This window comes from Peromyscus maniculatus, chromosome 10, assembly GCF_049852395.1.
Source record: "Peromyscus maniculatus bairdii isolate BWxNUB_F1_BW_parent chromosome 10, HU_Pman_BW_mat_3.1, whole genome shotgun sequence".
Taxonomy (NCBI): Eukaryota; Metazoa; Chordata; class Mammalia; order Rodentia; family Cricetidae; genus Peromyscus; species Peromyscus maniculatus.
In genome coordinates this window covers 84,273,654-84,290,438 of record NC_134861.1, presented here as the reverse complement: position 1 = coordinate 84,290,438, position 16,785 = coordinate 84,273,654, and the positions used below count along the sequence as shown (strand labels likewise).

The window sequence follows — 16,785 nt, the reverse complement described above, 5'->3', positions numbered from 1 at the left end:
AGTGTCCTTAACTGAGAAAATAGGCACATTATAGAAGCTCCACCCAGGCTTAACTTAAAGGATTAGGCATGGTCTTTAAAATACACAGCCTTTAAATTTGCAGACTTAAACCAAGGTCAGATATTGATGCACTGAAGCTGTTGACCTGAGTCTTGAGGAACCAAACCCTGTATTTCCTCCCAGGAGCAATGGTTCAACCTTTGCCTGTGTAGTTTTTGTGGCAACTTATAGGATAAAATTGCTACAAATAATAAATATTAGCAATAGATTTCTATAAAACAAGTTTGCTTATCTGTATTCACATGAGTTTTCAAGCTAAAATAAAATAGAATACAAGGTGTTTTTCTCTGTGTTAGACATGAGAGCTCAGTATCTTTGTGTGGTAATCAATATGTATCAAGGACTATATTTAATGTGGCTGTACATGATTGGTTTATTCTATCTCTATTTATTATAGCCCCATTTACCCAAGTTTGAGGAATATTGTAGTAAATGGTCATCTTTAAGACATTAGTTTAAATCCCTAGGAGAACCCTACTGTTTGACCCACATCTTGATACCAAGAGGTGTATTTTGATACAAGTGTACAATAGTAACAGACTTTTGTATGGAACAATTCCACATCAATGTAACATTTCATCTCCATACAGCAAAGATACAGAAAAATGATTTGGGAAAAATAAAGGGTGTGGAACACACTCTACTCTAACTGACAGTCGGTAATCAACAGATGTAGCTATTCCAAATAGCAGGTACTTCTGGTACATTTGATGTGCCAGGACCAAGGCTTGCTTTGTAACGAAGTAGAGTTGTTTTTGATAAATGTGAGCTTTTTCTTTTGATAAATGTGAGCTTTTTACTCAGACTACTAGAATATTAGCCAAAGGAACAGAACCAATACGAATGAACATATCATAACAGGAGATGTATTAAACTGGCCTACATGAGAGGGGCTGGGTAGTCCAACAGTGACTGTCTATACACCTGGCTGAGAAGCTGGTAGCTGCTCAGTCTATGAGGCTGGATTGCTTAATAGTCTTAGCTGGGTCTGGAAAGCTTGGAGGTTTCTTGGAGAGTCTTCAGTCCACATTGGAAGGCTGAAGAAGCTGCTTTCTGGTGGCAGAGGGGGATGGTGCATCAACAATGGTATAGATACACCCAAGCAGCAAGAAACAACGATGGGCAAGCAAACAGATTTTCCCTTAGTTGATTCTTAGTTGATTTCAGACCCAAATAAGTTAACTAACCATCACAAATGCTCATCACAGTGGTTACAAATGTTTTATCTCAAAACAAGAATGTTAGCAGAAACTCAGTATATGAGATGGTGCTGCAGAGCAAGGGTGACGTAAGAAACAAAAGGGAAGAGTGTTTAAAGGGTAATCCCAGCACTCAGGAGGCAGAGGCAGTCAGATCTCTGAGTTCGAGGTCAGCCTGGACTACAGAGTGAGTTGCAGGACAGCAAGGGCTATGCAGAGAAACCCCATCTTGAACACCCCCCCCCACACACACACACACAAATAAAAATAAAAAACTTAAAGCATTTATCCCAAGTGCTTGATAATGGAAAAAAAAAATAGCCTCTGCTGCTGAGTCCTGGCTGGAGAGAAGCTTGGTCTCTCTTGCATGCAGGGTGTGGCTCTTGATCAGGAGTTGATAGTAATGCTCAGGGTCAGCTTTGGTTAAAGCTTGACTGTTTCTTTCATAAGAAGATCTTCAGGAATCAGAGGCAGCATATTTGAGTACTGTAAACTGGGCCTGGAGTAGCCATTAGGCAGTCTTATAAACAGATATGAGTTTCATTGAAAGAACAAGAACTGAGAGCCTTCCAACTTAGGTACATGCTGATCCAAAGGAGAACTGGTGTCTGAGGACTAATCTTAAGAATTCTTCTTCTTTTCTCTTAAAATATTCTGATTATTACAAAATGATTTTCTGAAGTACATGGGGGAGTTCTTCATACAGTGCACCGCTTTTTTTTGGTATGATTTCAATACTCTGGTTATGTAAAAAATATAAAAGGAAAAAACCTCAACCATTCCATCATTGATCAGCAGTACCTTTAGTAAAAGATGAGAAAAATGGGCTAACAAGATGTCCAAGATCACTTCTAGTCCTGAAGTTCTGTCATCTTTATTAGTTGCTTTTAGTACTTAAGTATTATCATTGCTTAAATTTTTAAAATCAGTTAGTTAATTTTCTTTTTATCTTTTCAAGTGCATGCATGCATGGTGTGTGTGTGTGTGTGTGTGTGTGTGTGTGTGTGTGTGTGTGTGTGTGTATACATACCATAGTGCACATGTGGAGGTCAGATGCCAACCTCATATAACGTCTCTTTATTGTTTGATGTGTACATTAAGAGCTTCTGGGATTCTCTTGTTCAGCCACACACCTCCTTATGAGAGTGCTGGGATTAAAGATGTAGCTACCATGCCTGGGAATTCAAATGCAGATATCGACACATATGTGTAATGTTTTCTAGACAAACAGAACTGATAGAATGAATATGCATATTAAAAGAAGATTCATTAGATTAACTTAGATGGAATGATCTAAGTAGCCCAGACAATGGCTGTCTCACATGGGAGAGGTCAAGAACCTGGTAGCTGTTCATTCCAGCAGCTGTCTCAGTGGTCTCAGGTGGAGATGCCTGAGGCTGTGCTTAACTCAGTGTGCTGTCCTAGGATGAAAAGCGACTGCATCCCTTTGGAATTTGTTAGAAATATTTAATCTCAGAGCTGGGGAGATAGCTCAATAGATAAGAGCACTTGTTGTGAAAGCAAGAGAACCCGAGTTCAAGTCCCCAGTTTGTAGTCGGAAGTTTTCCTGGTGTCCCACGTGGTCTGCAGTCGGGACAAATCTCTCAACCACAATCCCGCACGCAGCCTTTTATAAAATAATCACACAGAGGCTTAATATTATTTATAACTGCTTGGCCATTAGCTCAGGCTTATTACTGACTAGCTCTTACACTTAAACTAACCCATAATTCTTATTTATGTTTAGCCACGTGGCTTGGTACCTTTTTTCAGTTCTGCCTTCACATCTTGCTTCCTCTGTGTCTGGCTGGCGACTCCTCACTCAGCCCTTCCTTTTCCCAGAATTCTTGTCTACCTATACTTCCTGCCTGGCTACTGGACAATCATTTTATTAAACCAGTGTATAAAAGAATTACCCCCCAACACCAGTTCTTTTGGGAAAGCCAGGTCTGGCCTAGTGTGCCTTTGGGTAGACAGAGTGCTGGGGAGCAGAGACAGGTGGATCCTAGATGATCACTGCCTAGTCAGAGTAGCCGAAACAAAGAGTTGACTATTTAGTGAGCATTTGTCTCAAAAGATAATGTGGAGAGTGAGAGGGAAAGGTATAGATGTTTCTGTTAGACTTCTCTGTGTGTGTGCCCAGCACATATACCACACACACAATTGCTTAATTAAGAATAAATATGGAAACTTAGGCTATGAATCAGAATCAGTACCCAGACAAGAGCTCCGAGTGATTAATTTATATTTGAACACATAAGAAGAGCACTCACTGAGACAATATTGACCCTGTGTTGTGGGATTTCCCTGAACTGTGCAACAGCAGAAGGAAAAATAGCAAGCTGCATGAGGAGCTAGTTCATCGGATCTAGAATGGTTTCTTGTTTACAAATGGAACGTCCATGCTGTCACATATTTTACTTCTGATGTTGACTGTCATCCAGCTTATCTTTCTAGGAGCAGTGACTACGGCCATGATATGTCTCCACAAGGACTATAGAGTTCAACCTTAGGCATAATAGTTACTCATCACAAATATCCATGATTCATGAAGGTTTGGAATGGGTAAACAAGAGTGGTCATAGTACAGTATCGACATGTATAAAAATGTCATAATGAAGCTCACTTGATATATTCAATATATGCTAATCAAGTTTTACAATGGTTGTGTGCTTTGATACTCGCATGAATGTTATTTTAAATAGTTTCTGAAATAAAACCCTAGGTTATTTTGCATTTTGAGTCTTCTTTATATTATTTTAATAGTTAGAATGTGTAAAGCTTTGTGTCTCCTATGACAGTTGCTGATAGATGTCTTCCCACTACATAAAAGTAGGATTATTAGCCCATCAGTGGTGGTGTACGCCTTTAATCCCTGCACTCAGGACACAGAGGCAGGCAGATCTCTGTGAGTTCTAGGCCAGCCTGATTTACAGAATGAGTTCCAGGACAGCCAGGGCAAACTTGTCTTGAAAAAAAATATGATTACTGATTTTTGAAACTATTAATTAAGACACCTTGACTCATTCTATAAACTTAAATCCCACAGAAATCAATGGGGTGTTTATTATGTATTTACCAGGTAGTTACTGCATATTTAAGTACTACCTTGACTACAATTCATAGATTCCATTTATTCACATTTCCTTTAAGTAGTCACCTTCAAATTTGTTTTTACATTTTTGGGGGTGGCAAGAATGCCACAAGAGAGGCAGTCACTCTAACACTGAGTTGTACCCTGGCCCCAAACTTAGGAGAATATACATCTAAAATTCATTTTGATTGGCATATGATTTTTAAGCCATTTTTCTCAAGCTATAATTTTCAGACCACTGCTGTTTGCAGCATGTGAAGTGCTGGTTAAAATTGCAGATGTCTGATGCCCAGCCCAGCCCTTCTGAATCAGACTCTGGAGTTTGGAACATGGAAATGTCTCTGAGGTTGGAACCTAAATTCTTTGGCATGCTAACATTTGTGACCTACTTTAGGAGTTAATTATATTAGTCTTATAGTCATATTTCAGTTATTTATTATGGGAATAAGTGGATCTTAGGGTATTGGCAGGGGGCAGTTTTTCAAATGCATGCCTTTCCTAGGATCTTTAATACTAGAATATAATTTAAATAGCAGAGTAATTGAATTGGAAGCTATTTTTGCGATTACCTAGTCAAATCCTCATGATTTTTTTCAGATTATGAAACAGCCAAAAGGGGTTTAAATGACTTTGGAAGTCATATTTTTGTAGAACAGCTGTGTCCAGAACCCAGTTCCTTGGTCCACTGAGCTAAGGCTCCTGCACCCTCTCCAAATACACACATTGGGACACAGCCTCACTGTGGAGCCCTGGCTTATCTGGAACCCGTTATGTAGACCAAACTGATCTCAAACTCAGAGATCTACCTGCCTCTGCCTTCTAACTGCTAGGATTAACTTATGTGCCACCACATCTGGCTTCTAAAACCTGGCAATTAGATATGCTTGTTGCAAGATATTAGGAAATGTTGATCATTCAATCACAATGGGCCTTGATGGCTTGTTGGATTGGCTATATTAATAAAATATATATATATATATATATATATATATATATATATATATATATATCACTTTAATAATCCAAATTAAGGCCTATTTTGGAGACTTTTATTTTTTTATGTCCTTAAAAACTGAGAGTTGAGGAAACTAGCGTTCATAAAAAACACATACATTCTCCATGTGAAAGAGGTCATAATTTTCTTTGAGTATCTTGTATCCTAAATTTTGTCAGTGTTAAATACTTAGGAAAACCAGTTTACTAAAAATTTTTCATACTTTCCGAAATGAATATAAGCCGAATCTGCTGCAGCCCTCTTCTTAATTCAGTTCCCTTCACACCCTTCTTCTGTCTCATGTCCCTCTGGAACCATACAGTCATGACAGGTGCTAGCGTGCCCCAGTGAGTGTAGTTTATTGGGACACTTAGTCACAAGACTGACTTTTAAAGGTCAAAATCTACTAAAAGATACTGCAGGACTTGCTTTTTAACTTCGTTTCCTTCCACCAAAATTAGAAGCGATTTTCTGTGCTTCAACACCTTGAGGTTTTACTTTTCTTTATTATGTGTATTTCTTATATAACCTTAGATGAGGGGGGAGTATGGAGTTTTTCTGTGCAACAGAAGCAGGAAGCTCTCTTGAGTAGGTCATGTCTCTCCCTCCTGTGCTTACGCCTCTCTCTGTGTGCCGACCTGAATTCTGAACATAGAGTTTAGTTGGCTGCCACCCCTACAACCACCATCACCTCCTCTTCCTCCCCCTCTTCTCTTTCCTATCTTAACTGTATTTTACAGCTTTAAGCTGCGGGTTGTTTCCCGTGACACATCTCACTGCGTGTAAGATGCCATGGTAGAGTCCTGGCTAATGTTCCTTAGGATCTCATTGGGCATGGGCTAGAGAAGGGCTGCTCAGCTGTAATGGCTGTCTGTGTTTGCCAGCAGCAGAGGCTTGGCGAGAGCGTCTGACGGAGAAGGTGGGACAGTAGCAGTCTTTCTCACTCTCTGCTCTCACCAAGTAAGTTCTTTGTCTATTTTCCATTCCATTAGAATGGGAAGTGGTGGTAACACCTAGGGAGTGGCGGGTGTGAGGACAGAGGGGGAAAACACAACCAGCCGATCTAGGGCTCTTGGACTTGCCTCGGCTCACACCGCACTGCCGGCCAGGATCCTGACCCACAGATCTCACACAGGACACAGTTGCACTGTTTTCAGCCCTTGCATTTGGGGTGATTTGTTACAGCAGCAGCCTGTTCTCGCACACCTAAATTAATGCTCAGGAAGGATCAAACGAGAAGGAAGCAGAGAGGACAACGGATTCGAAGCTGCGGTTTATATGCCTCTCTTTGTGCTTTCCAAAGAGGGAAGAGGCCTGCTTGATTAGCATTGGCTCCTTCCCATGACTAGTGAAGTTGTAGTTGGGTGTGTGCTTTCTTAACATAGGTGAAGCCTCCCTTGTCATAGAATCAAGCACTCAGCAACATCTTATATATTTTACAATTATTGGCCAATGTACATTAAGAAGTAAGAAAAAACAACAACAACAGTATTTGTGGTTACAGACTCATTTTTCTGACAATTATAAGCTGATAATTTGTATCATCAACTTTTCAGGAACACTTACGTATCTTTGAAATGTTGGATGATGCTAAATATTGTTATGATATTTAATCTTCTACTTTATACATTTTTAGAAAATTAGCTTTCTCCTTTCAGATAAACTAGTGACGTCTGATTTCCAGCTTGAGATACCAGCTATATATTTCAATTAATAAGTAACCACCCTACCAAGTAAGAGAGAACGTGCCGTTTACATACAATCACATAACAAGACAATGAGAACAGGATGGGGGACTATCTGGTATAAAGATTAGAACCAACCAGAAGGGGTCAAGGGACAACAGAAGAGAGAGCAGAAGAGGGGGGGAGGATTAGAAGAAAGGAAAGTGGTACATGTGTGCACAAAATGCCATAATGAAACCCTGGCTAACAAATAATTTACCCATGGGATTCATGTTACAAAGTGGGACTGCAAGGGGGATATAGATTTGCCTCTGAGTTTTCTCAGAGGTGATGTTAGTTACATAAAATGCAGTGTTTACGAGGGAAAAGCCAGTCAGTTTGTCAAGAGAAGAAAATTTCGTGTTACCAACATCTGGATGACCCTCCTGCTTCCTGTTCTCACATAGCAAACAGTAATGGGAGAGACTTGAGTACCCAACACATTGTTATTACAGTGACTGGCTTCCCAGGACTTTTAAAATGTAATATCCTTTCTCGTTGTTAGTGTGTGAATTCTGTGGTTGAGTAGAAACAGGCTAAGTGGGACTCAGTGTAACTATGGTGGGCAAGGGCTGGTGGTGGAGAGGAGGGAAACTGAGCAATTAAACTGGCCATACAGACAGCCCTTCATTGCTTCAGAACTCTCCACAGACTTTCATTTCCAATGGCGTATATTTTGATGAGAATCAGTCGGAGGTTGTGCTCTCTAATTAAGAAACTGAAATGGTGATCTCTCATGTCACTGATCATTAGACGCCTTCGTTTTAGCAATTAATTGCATCGTGGGTTGAGATGGAATCTTTTTTTATTTTATCAAGCCCTGTTCTTTCCTTTTGTAGAAGGGATTTGGCAAATATACTTTCAATCTTGTAAATTTGAAAGGGACTTTCAAGATTTTTAGATGCTGCTAAATTAAGGACATCATCCTAAGATTCATTCTCTCTCTCTCTCTCTCTCTCTCTCTCTCTCTCTCTCTCTCTCTCTCTCTCTCTCTCTCAGTGTGTGTGTGTGTGTGTGTGTGTGTGTGTGTGTGTGTGTGTGTGTAGGTTAGGTGGGTGTGTGTATGTCAGTGCACACACGAGTGCCAGTGGAGCCCAGAAGAAATGTCAGGTCCCTTGGAGCTAGAGTTATAGGCATTGGGAACTGCTCAACATGGGTGCTGGAAAGTGAACTTGGTTCTCTAGAAGAACAGCAAAAACTCTTAACTGTGGAGCCATCTCTTCAGTCTCTCCAGGCCCAAGAGAGCGTCTAGAAACATCACCTTTGGATGAAACACCCATGGAGTCCAGATAGAAACCTGCCACTGCATCAGATTTATAATTGTTCTCAGGTGACATTTTATCCTCTATTTCTTAGTGTCTAGGCATAAGTGACTGCCAGGTAGGGTGATGATGAGTTCCACAGAAACACACAGGAAAGGCTGAGACATCAAGATGAGTCCACAGCCCCTCTATCTCTGGCGTGAAGGAAGGTTTTTCAGTGCCACAACCCAGGAGATATGTCAACTCCTCTAGTATCTGCTTACCAATCTGAGAGTGCCCACAAAGCCAACCCTCCTTAAGTGGGGACCCCGCTTTGGGTTTACAGACAGCCTTCTAAGCAAGGCTGCTCTCTACTTTCTATCCAGCTCAATTGCTGTCTGCATTGCATCTTTTTTTTTAAAGGTTTACTTTATAAAGTTTTTTTTTTCATTTTACACACCACCCACTTGTCCCCCCTCCCTCCCTTTCTCCCACTCTCCTCTTCCCCATCCCACCCTACCCACTCCTCATAGGGGGTAAGCCCTCCCTTGGGTATTCAAGGTATTCAACACAGGCTGGCATACTAAGTTTGGGGCAGGCCCAAGCCCCTCCCCCCTGCATCAAGGCTGAGTAAGGCACGGCACTATAGGGAATGGGTTCTAAAAAACGCCAGTTCATGTACTCAAAATGAATCCTGATCCAATTACCAGGGGACTCACAACCAGATCTGTCACCCTCATTTCAAGGGGCCCACTGTGATCCCATGCAGGCTCCCCATCTTCTGTATGAATTGGGGGATGTCATTGAAATGTCTCTTGCATTCAGGAGACCTTTAGAAGTTTATCATCATACAATAATTTCTGTCCATTGTGCTGATAAAATGGGAACCAAATAAAGTGTTTGATTGTGCATTGCAATAACTGAAGAAGGAACCCAGGGAAAGAGTTAATCCCATGCTGTATCTTCATGTGGTTTTAGTGTGCTAAAATGCTGCTGTTGTACTCTAGTTCCAGTGACAGCCCTGACAGGACATTGTATATGCCTTACCCTCCCCCCCCCCATACATCGTTAGCACACCTTCCCATAATCCATTTTAGGCATTCAGCTCCTATCTCTCTTTGTGTTACTGTGCCCTAGTAGTTTACCGCTGTATGCAATTTGGTACAAATGGTATTTAGTTTCAACTGCAGCCATATTGTATTTGGAACATACTTCATGAACTGCCTGGATGACCTCCATAATTCCACTCTCCTGCTTTAACAGAACAACAACAACAACAAAATGGCATTCATATGTCACAATTAAAACAGGAATTTCCCCCACAACAAGAGGATTTTAGAATTATCTGACACAGAATTTCTGAGGAGAGATTAGTAATTTTTGATAGAACTTTAATCACGGTCTTTTAGACTGATTTCCATCATAAATCAAACTAAGTACAAATTAATATTTCTTTGGTGACTAGCTTTTATTATTGTGACCTATAAAGAATAGTGTGTTACATTTCTTGTATAACTTTATAGTTTATAAAATGCATTCATAGACATTATCTCATCTGAAACTCCCTGTACTCCACACCCTCCATTCACATTATAATTGGATGAGGAAACTATCTAATCTAGTATATTAGAGCTGGGTGTCAGGTATGGCTGCAAGGACTCCGCCTAGTGAGGAAGGCGTGCGGCCCTGGTGATGGCTGTTTCTATTCGAGGAGGCTCTCTGACTCAACTCTGGGTTCTTGGCAGCATGTGAAGTGAGTGATACATCTGGAAGAGTTGACCAGATGTGAAGGTGATAGCCGGCTTTTTAGCATCAATGATTGTGTTATAAATATTCCCCCCAAAGTGCTGGTGAGGTACCTATGTGAGAGTTAAAACAAAATGAAACCTTTATTTAAAGCTAGATAAAATATAATACTATTTAAAAAAAACTGATTTTTAAAACTACCTTGATAAACATGTCAAATATTTTCTGTTTTGCTGCATGGGACTGAGATGGCAAATATGGAGTTCTTTGGAAAAGAAGAGCAATTTCTAAAACATTTTAGTATATAAGTAGAATTAATGGTGAATTAAAATGATTGTTTAAGTAGAATCCCTCAGGAGCATATATAATCTTATGCGTGGCATCTCAAAAATATCTAGGTTATAATCTGCATGTTTCTGTCAGGATTATCAGTATTACTAGTAATTAGAGTGTCATTCATGGTCTAGACTTTCAAAATGTTATCCACATTGGATTTTACTCTTGGATGTCTTAAGTATATCCTGTGCAAATGAAACCAGGGGGTTGAGGACAAGAGTATGAGTTAATGAATGTTAAGTTTTGACAACACACGGCCTTTGAGTTTCAAAAAATGTTTTTGAGTGCATGACTATGTAAATAAGTATGTTAGTGTGTAAATATAGCTTCAGTGCTTAATTATCAGCACTGATGATTTTTCCACTGTTAAGTATGCATGGGCAAGGTTTTTTTTTTTTCTTCTTCTTCTTCTGAAAATACAGGCACTTTTTAAATAGTCCCTCTAGTTTGGGTCACCACTGAAGGAGAAAAATCAATATCGTGTGGTGGGAAGATGTGCATCAGAACCCACCTACAATAGCTAAGAATATTCTAGACCTTAAAATACATGCAGTTTTATGACCCCCTGTCTCTGTAGCTCTTTGTAATATCTTTCCAGCCCCTACCTCTCTAGTTAAACAGTACAGTTTGTCTAGTTCGGTTCTCAACAGGCTTCATTCTTTCCACACTGTAGCTACTTCTTTAGGGCTGGGTCCCTATTTTCAGTCTTTCCTCCCCTCTGTGTTGCTAATCCTTTTTACCTTTCTTCCAAGATAGTTGGTTCTATTTGTGTTAATGTTTTCTCCCTCCACCCCCAAATATTAGTCACCTGCTTTAAGTCAGGCTTTGTTCTGTACCCTGGGATGTGATAAACAGTAAATGTGGCAAAGTCTGTGTCCACTTGGAACTTGGTATTTCAGACTTCCAAAGTTTGACAGTCATCTAGAAATCCTCTGGTGGGGAAAGGGGCTGGAGAGCCAATGGCGGCTAATTTAGCTCTGCTGAGGGTACTGCCGATGAGCTGAGAGCCCTTTTAGCTGGGCCAGGCAGAATAGTGGACAAAGAGAGAAATCCAAAAAGCCAGTCCATGCAGGGCCTGTGAGCCATTTCCAGAGTTTAGGCTTTAGGGATTTTTCTACAAGGTTCTATGGAAATTTTCTAACTTTTTTTTTTTTGCCTTAAATGCATTTTCAAACTTTCCCTGTTTAGATTTTCATCAGATTTAATTACTATGTGTGAGAAGATAGATCTGAAATGCAGTGTATCTGTGGTTATGGTTATATGTCTGAAAAACAGTCATGAATTCCTCCACTAAATGTTAGTAAGTACCACCAGTACCTCGGTGAACACAGTTAAAGCAACTTTTCCTACCTTTCAGTTAGCCCTACCAAATCCTCCTGCCTCCAGCATCCATGTGCTGGGATTTCAGGTCTATATTGCAGTTCCCAGCTTGCTTTTTTGTTTCTGGGAATGAAAACATTAATTTTACAATCACTCAATTTCAAGATTTAGGAGTAATCTTAGATTATACCTTATTCTCATTTTTGTTTCTTCTCAACTTTTTGTCATTCAAAAAAAAAAAAAAGGCTTATAGATGATTGAGTTAGAGCAAAGCACTGTGTGGGGTATGCGGGAATACATAGTGAATAAAAAAACCTGAGGGTAACTAATACCTTGTTAGTGAGAGATGGGAATAGAGAGTGGTAAGTAGAACCAAGACGATCCACAAGGACTTAGACTATATAGAATGTTCAAAGCGAACAGTAGAGCAGGGAAGGACATGCTGGCTGCCGGGTGGAAGAGCAGGTGGGTAGCTAGAACATGCTGCCTTGAGAGGTCACACTCAAGGACTTAAAAGCCGGAGCACATGTGGAATTCTCGAAGGGGGGGCGGAGATTCGAAGTAAAGAACTAATAGCACGGCCCTAAAGAGAAATCATGCCCACCTGTGTGTTCGGGGATTGGCGGGGAGTCTTTGAGGTTGGAGTGGAGACCCTAAGGCAGAGTTAGAAGATAGGGCCTGTGAAAAGACAGTCATGAGAGTGGAAGGGCCAAGATCAAAGAAAGAACTGAAGGAGCTGTGGTTATTAATCTGAGAAGAAGAGACGTGCCGCCTCCAATACCCTTTCCTGTGCCTCTAGGTAGACCAGTTCTCCCATCTTTTGAAAATTACCATGAACCTCTAAAACTTCTACAGCCCCTATAGTGGTTAGTTTTGCTTGTCCGCATGCTTGGATTGATACATGCTCAGGAGACTGGTGAGGAACACCTCTGGGTATCTGTGAGGACAGTTTCAGTAGCTGTTGGATCATGAAGGTTTTAACTTAATGAGTACTTTAATCCATTGGTGGTTTCAAAGTCTGACTAGACCACTGGCAGAGGGCAGAACTGTGGCAGGTGGGGTGTCCTTGGAAGAAGAAGGTAGAAGGCCATGTCCTTGGAGCTGTGTCTTGTTCTACCCACTTCCTGTTGCTTATTCTCTTCTGTGAGGCAAAGAGTCTCCTTCACCACATGCTCCCACCACCATGATGTTCCACCAAGCACAAAGGGATAGCAATTATGGACTGAATCCTCCAAAACTATCGGTCAAGACAAATATTCTCCTTTTAAGTTATTCTTGTGGGCATTTGATTATAGCATGTAAGTATAACTATGACATACACCTTCATTTCTACAGTTCATTCATATAGTTGTTCATTACAAAACTGAATACGAAATTTTGTGTCAGGGCTTCAGAATAATCATTCTTCATAATAGCCAGAACTTGGAAACAACCTAGATGCCTCTCAACTGAAGAATGAATTTAAAAAAATGTACATTTACACAATGGAGTATTACTCAGCTATTAAAAAAAAAAAACAATGATATCATGAAATTTGTAGGCAAATGGATGGAGCTAGGAAAATATCATTCTGAGTGAGGTAACCCAGATCCAGAAAGACAAACATAGTATGTACTCACTCATATGTGAATATTAGGTGTAAAGTAAAGGATAATCAGACTACAACCCACAAATCCAGAGAAGCTAGGAAACAAGGAGGACCCTAGGAGGGATTAATGGATTCCCCTGGGAAGGGGAAATGGAAGAGATCTCCTAGGTAAATTGGGAGTGGGTAGGAGGGAGAAAAAACATGAGGGATTGGGTGGGGTAGGTTGGGGGCAGGACATAAGGGGAGAGTAGTGAAAGAGATGTCTTGTTGAGGGTGCATTTTAGGGTTAGGGAGAAACCTGGTGCCAGGGAAATTCCCAGAAATCCATAGGGATGACCCCAGGTGAGACTCCTAGCAATACTGGAGAGGGTTCCCAAACTGGCCTTCTCCTGTAATCAGGTTGGTGACTACCCTAACTGTCATCATGGATCCTCCATCCAGTAACTGATGGAAGCAGATGCAGAGATCCATAACCAAGTACTGGGTCAAGCTCCAGGAGTCCTGTTGAAAAGAGGGATGGAGGGATTGTAAGAACAAGGGGGAGTCAAGATCATGATGGGGAAACCCATAGAGACAACTGACCTGGGCTCATGGACTCTGGACCAACAGCTAGAAAACCTGTATGGGACTGACCTAGGCCCTCTGCATGTGTGTGACAGTTGTGTAGCTTGGTCTATTTGTGGGGCTCCTAGCAGTGGGATCAGGACCTGTCCCTGGTGCTTGAGCTGGCTTTTGGGAACCTATTCCCCATGTTAGGTTACCTTGTCCAGTCTTGATGCTTGGTCCTGCCTCAACTTGATGTGCCTTGCTTTGTTGACACCCATGGGAGACCCGCCCCTTTCAGATGGAGAGAGACAGGAGGAGTGAATGAGGAGGAGGGTAGATGGGAGATGGGTGGTGGGGAAGGAGGGAACAGGAAGTGAGGAAGGAGGGGAAACTCTGGTCAGTATATAAAATAAATGAAAAAAATTAATTAACAATTTAAAAAAAGCCAACCTCATCCAACAACAACAAAAAAAGGCTAATTAAGTAATTAAGATAGATGTGTCTGCACTGGGAGCTGACAACTTGCGGAGGAGGAAGAATAACAAATACTCACCTGCAGGTAAGCACAACCCTGAACATTTGTGATAAGAGCTGTCCGAGAGAAAAACAGCAGAAGGACACATTGCTGAGTCTGAGTGGTCAGCTTGAATGGGTCCCAAATTTCTGTGGGATGAAGGGATAAGAACATCACTTTTAAGAAGGTAGCTTTTTTTTGGGGGGGGGGGTGAGACACAGAGAATATAAAATGGCAATGTATGCTTTCCAAGCATAACAGCATTTCCCCTGTGACTGGGTCCTGAAGAGTGTGGTTAAAAGTGGTTCCTTGAGGGAAGTATACCGGAAGTGTCCATGTGAAGCAGGACCCTGGGGCTGCGGCGGTGAGTGTCGTTTATGTGTAAGGGGAAGCAGTAGAAATGTAAGCTAAGGAGTGACATGAGTTCCTTTGAGGTTGCCACTTCTATCTGCTCATCAAAATCTGTCTCAGCTCCCTGGGCATGCAGCCAGGTTATGTTTTCTAACCCTCTTTACAGTTGGCTGTGATCCATGTAACTCTATCCTTCCTGTCTGTGGAAGTAGAGAAACGGTAAATAGCAAGACCAGGGACAGGCTCCTGATGGTCTCCGACGTGGGGTTCCTTAGAGTTTTCCACTGCTGAGTGGGCAGACTTACAAAGTGTCAGAGCTACCGTCAATCTAGACCCCAGTGTGACTCTGTGGTGTAGACAGCCCTTCTAGAAGGCATGAACTGCCATAAGGAAAACCTGGCCTTTTGAGCCTTTCCATGGTTAGGCCATTCAGCATTTGTCCAAATGAACATGATTATTTTAGAAAGCACTTTTGCCTGCTATGCTATGTGAAACTGAGATGCTGTAAATAATAGTAGTGGCCAAGATGAAAGATTATTGTGAGTGAGGTGTGCTGGGGTGATTTCCATAGAAATAGATATAGATAATTTGGATGAAAAAGTCATTAGTCTCTGACACTACCTGGTGAAACAATCTCGCAGCAAACTCCATGATCTTCTATCTCTTGGAGTCATTTGTCCCCTCTTCAATTGAACTTTAGGTGCAGGAGTGTTTTGTAGATGTTTCCATTGGGATTGGGCTCCACAACTCTGCATTTTGGTTGGCTGTGGCTTTGTATAATTGTTTCAGTCTGTTGTAAAGAAAAATCTCCTTAATGAAGGATGAGGTCTATATAATGTGTGTATGTGTATGTATATAACACGTAATTAAAAAAATCCATGAATTTGAAAGTGAATTTCCCCTTTCAGTCTAATTAAAAAAGAAAATTTTAACTTTGGCATAGTAAAGCTCAATATATAACAAAAAGAGTTGTCAAGTAAGAATTACAGTTACAATATCCAGTCCACTTGTATCTGACAAATTTAGAGAAAATATTCTATTATCTATCTTATCTTTGTGAGTCTACAGTTTTATATCTAATCTACTTTTTATTATAACTAAGGAAATCTCTAAGTCTAATTATTTAGTCTTTAACTCCATCACTTCTGACACAGGGGTCTATGGAGAGCACATCCAGACCACACCTAGACCTCAGATCCTGCCTCTTGCCTCGCCACTGATACTGCCCCAACCTCACCTCAATGCACTTTGCTTTCTAAGGGAGATGTTCAGTTTGAAGTGTGGTTTTACCTGCACTCTGCTGGGAACAAGTAGTATCATGGCACCTGGTATGTGAATGTTTGCCTACAATACTACAATACGTAGAGAAATATTTTCAAAAATCCCATGAGCTAATTCTCACCATTGCCATCCTTCTTGCTTTCAAGGGGCTCGAGTCACTGCCCAGTGCTCAGAGTCTTTATCTGCTTCCTTGCATCTGTCACAGACTCATCTGGGAGAATCATTAGGATCTGTGAAAAGTCTCAAGAGAAGTAATTTCTGTGACTTAAATGAACTACAGAAGTGACAGTGAAGGTAGAATCTTTCTCTCTCCAATGAACTGTGTGAAGATATTCTTGACTTTTTTTTTTTTTTTGGCTTTTCAAGACAGGGTTTCTTTGTGTAGTTTTGCGCCTTTCTTCGAACTCACCCTATAGCCCAGGCTGGCTTTGAACTCACAGAGACCTGCCTGCCTCTGCCTCCCAAGTTCTGGCATTAAAGGCATGTGCCACCACTGCCCGGCTGAGATTCTTGACTCTTGAAGGTGCTGAGAATAAGTGCTCAGTGTTAAACAGGATGTTTGCACTCCCCATTCTCAGACTCAGGGATCATCATAGAAGAAAGCACCAAAAGGAATATATGAACTAGAAAACAGGGAGATTGTATTTTTTTTAACTCTTTGGGGACCCGCCACCCAGTCCCAAGTAAATATACGAAGACTTACTCTTACTTATAAATGCCTGGCTTTAGCTTGGCTTTTTTGTAGTCAGCTTTCTTAACTTTAAATTATCCTATCTACCCTTTGCCTCTGA

At 41.0% G+C, this 16,785-nt stretch overlaps 1 protein-coding gene across 4 annotated transcripts in view; it reads left to right on the top strand.

Annotated features, from left to right (window-relative positions):
- Positions 1–16,785, top strand: part of Adamts3 (ADAM metallopeptidase with thrombospondin type 1 motif 3) — a 227,076-nt gene that overhangs the window by 97,757 nt on the left and 112,534 nt on the right. The window lies entirely within an intron of this gene.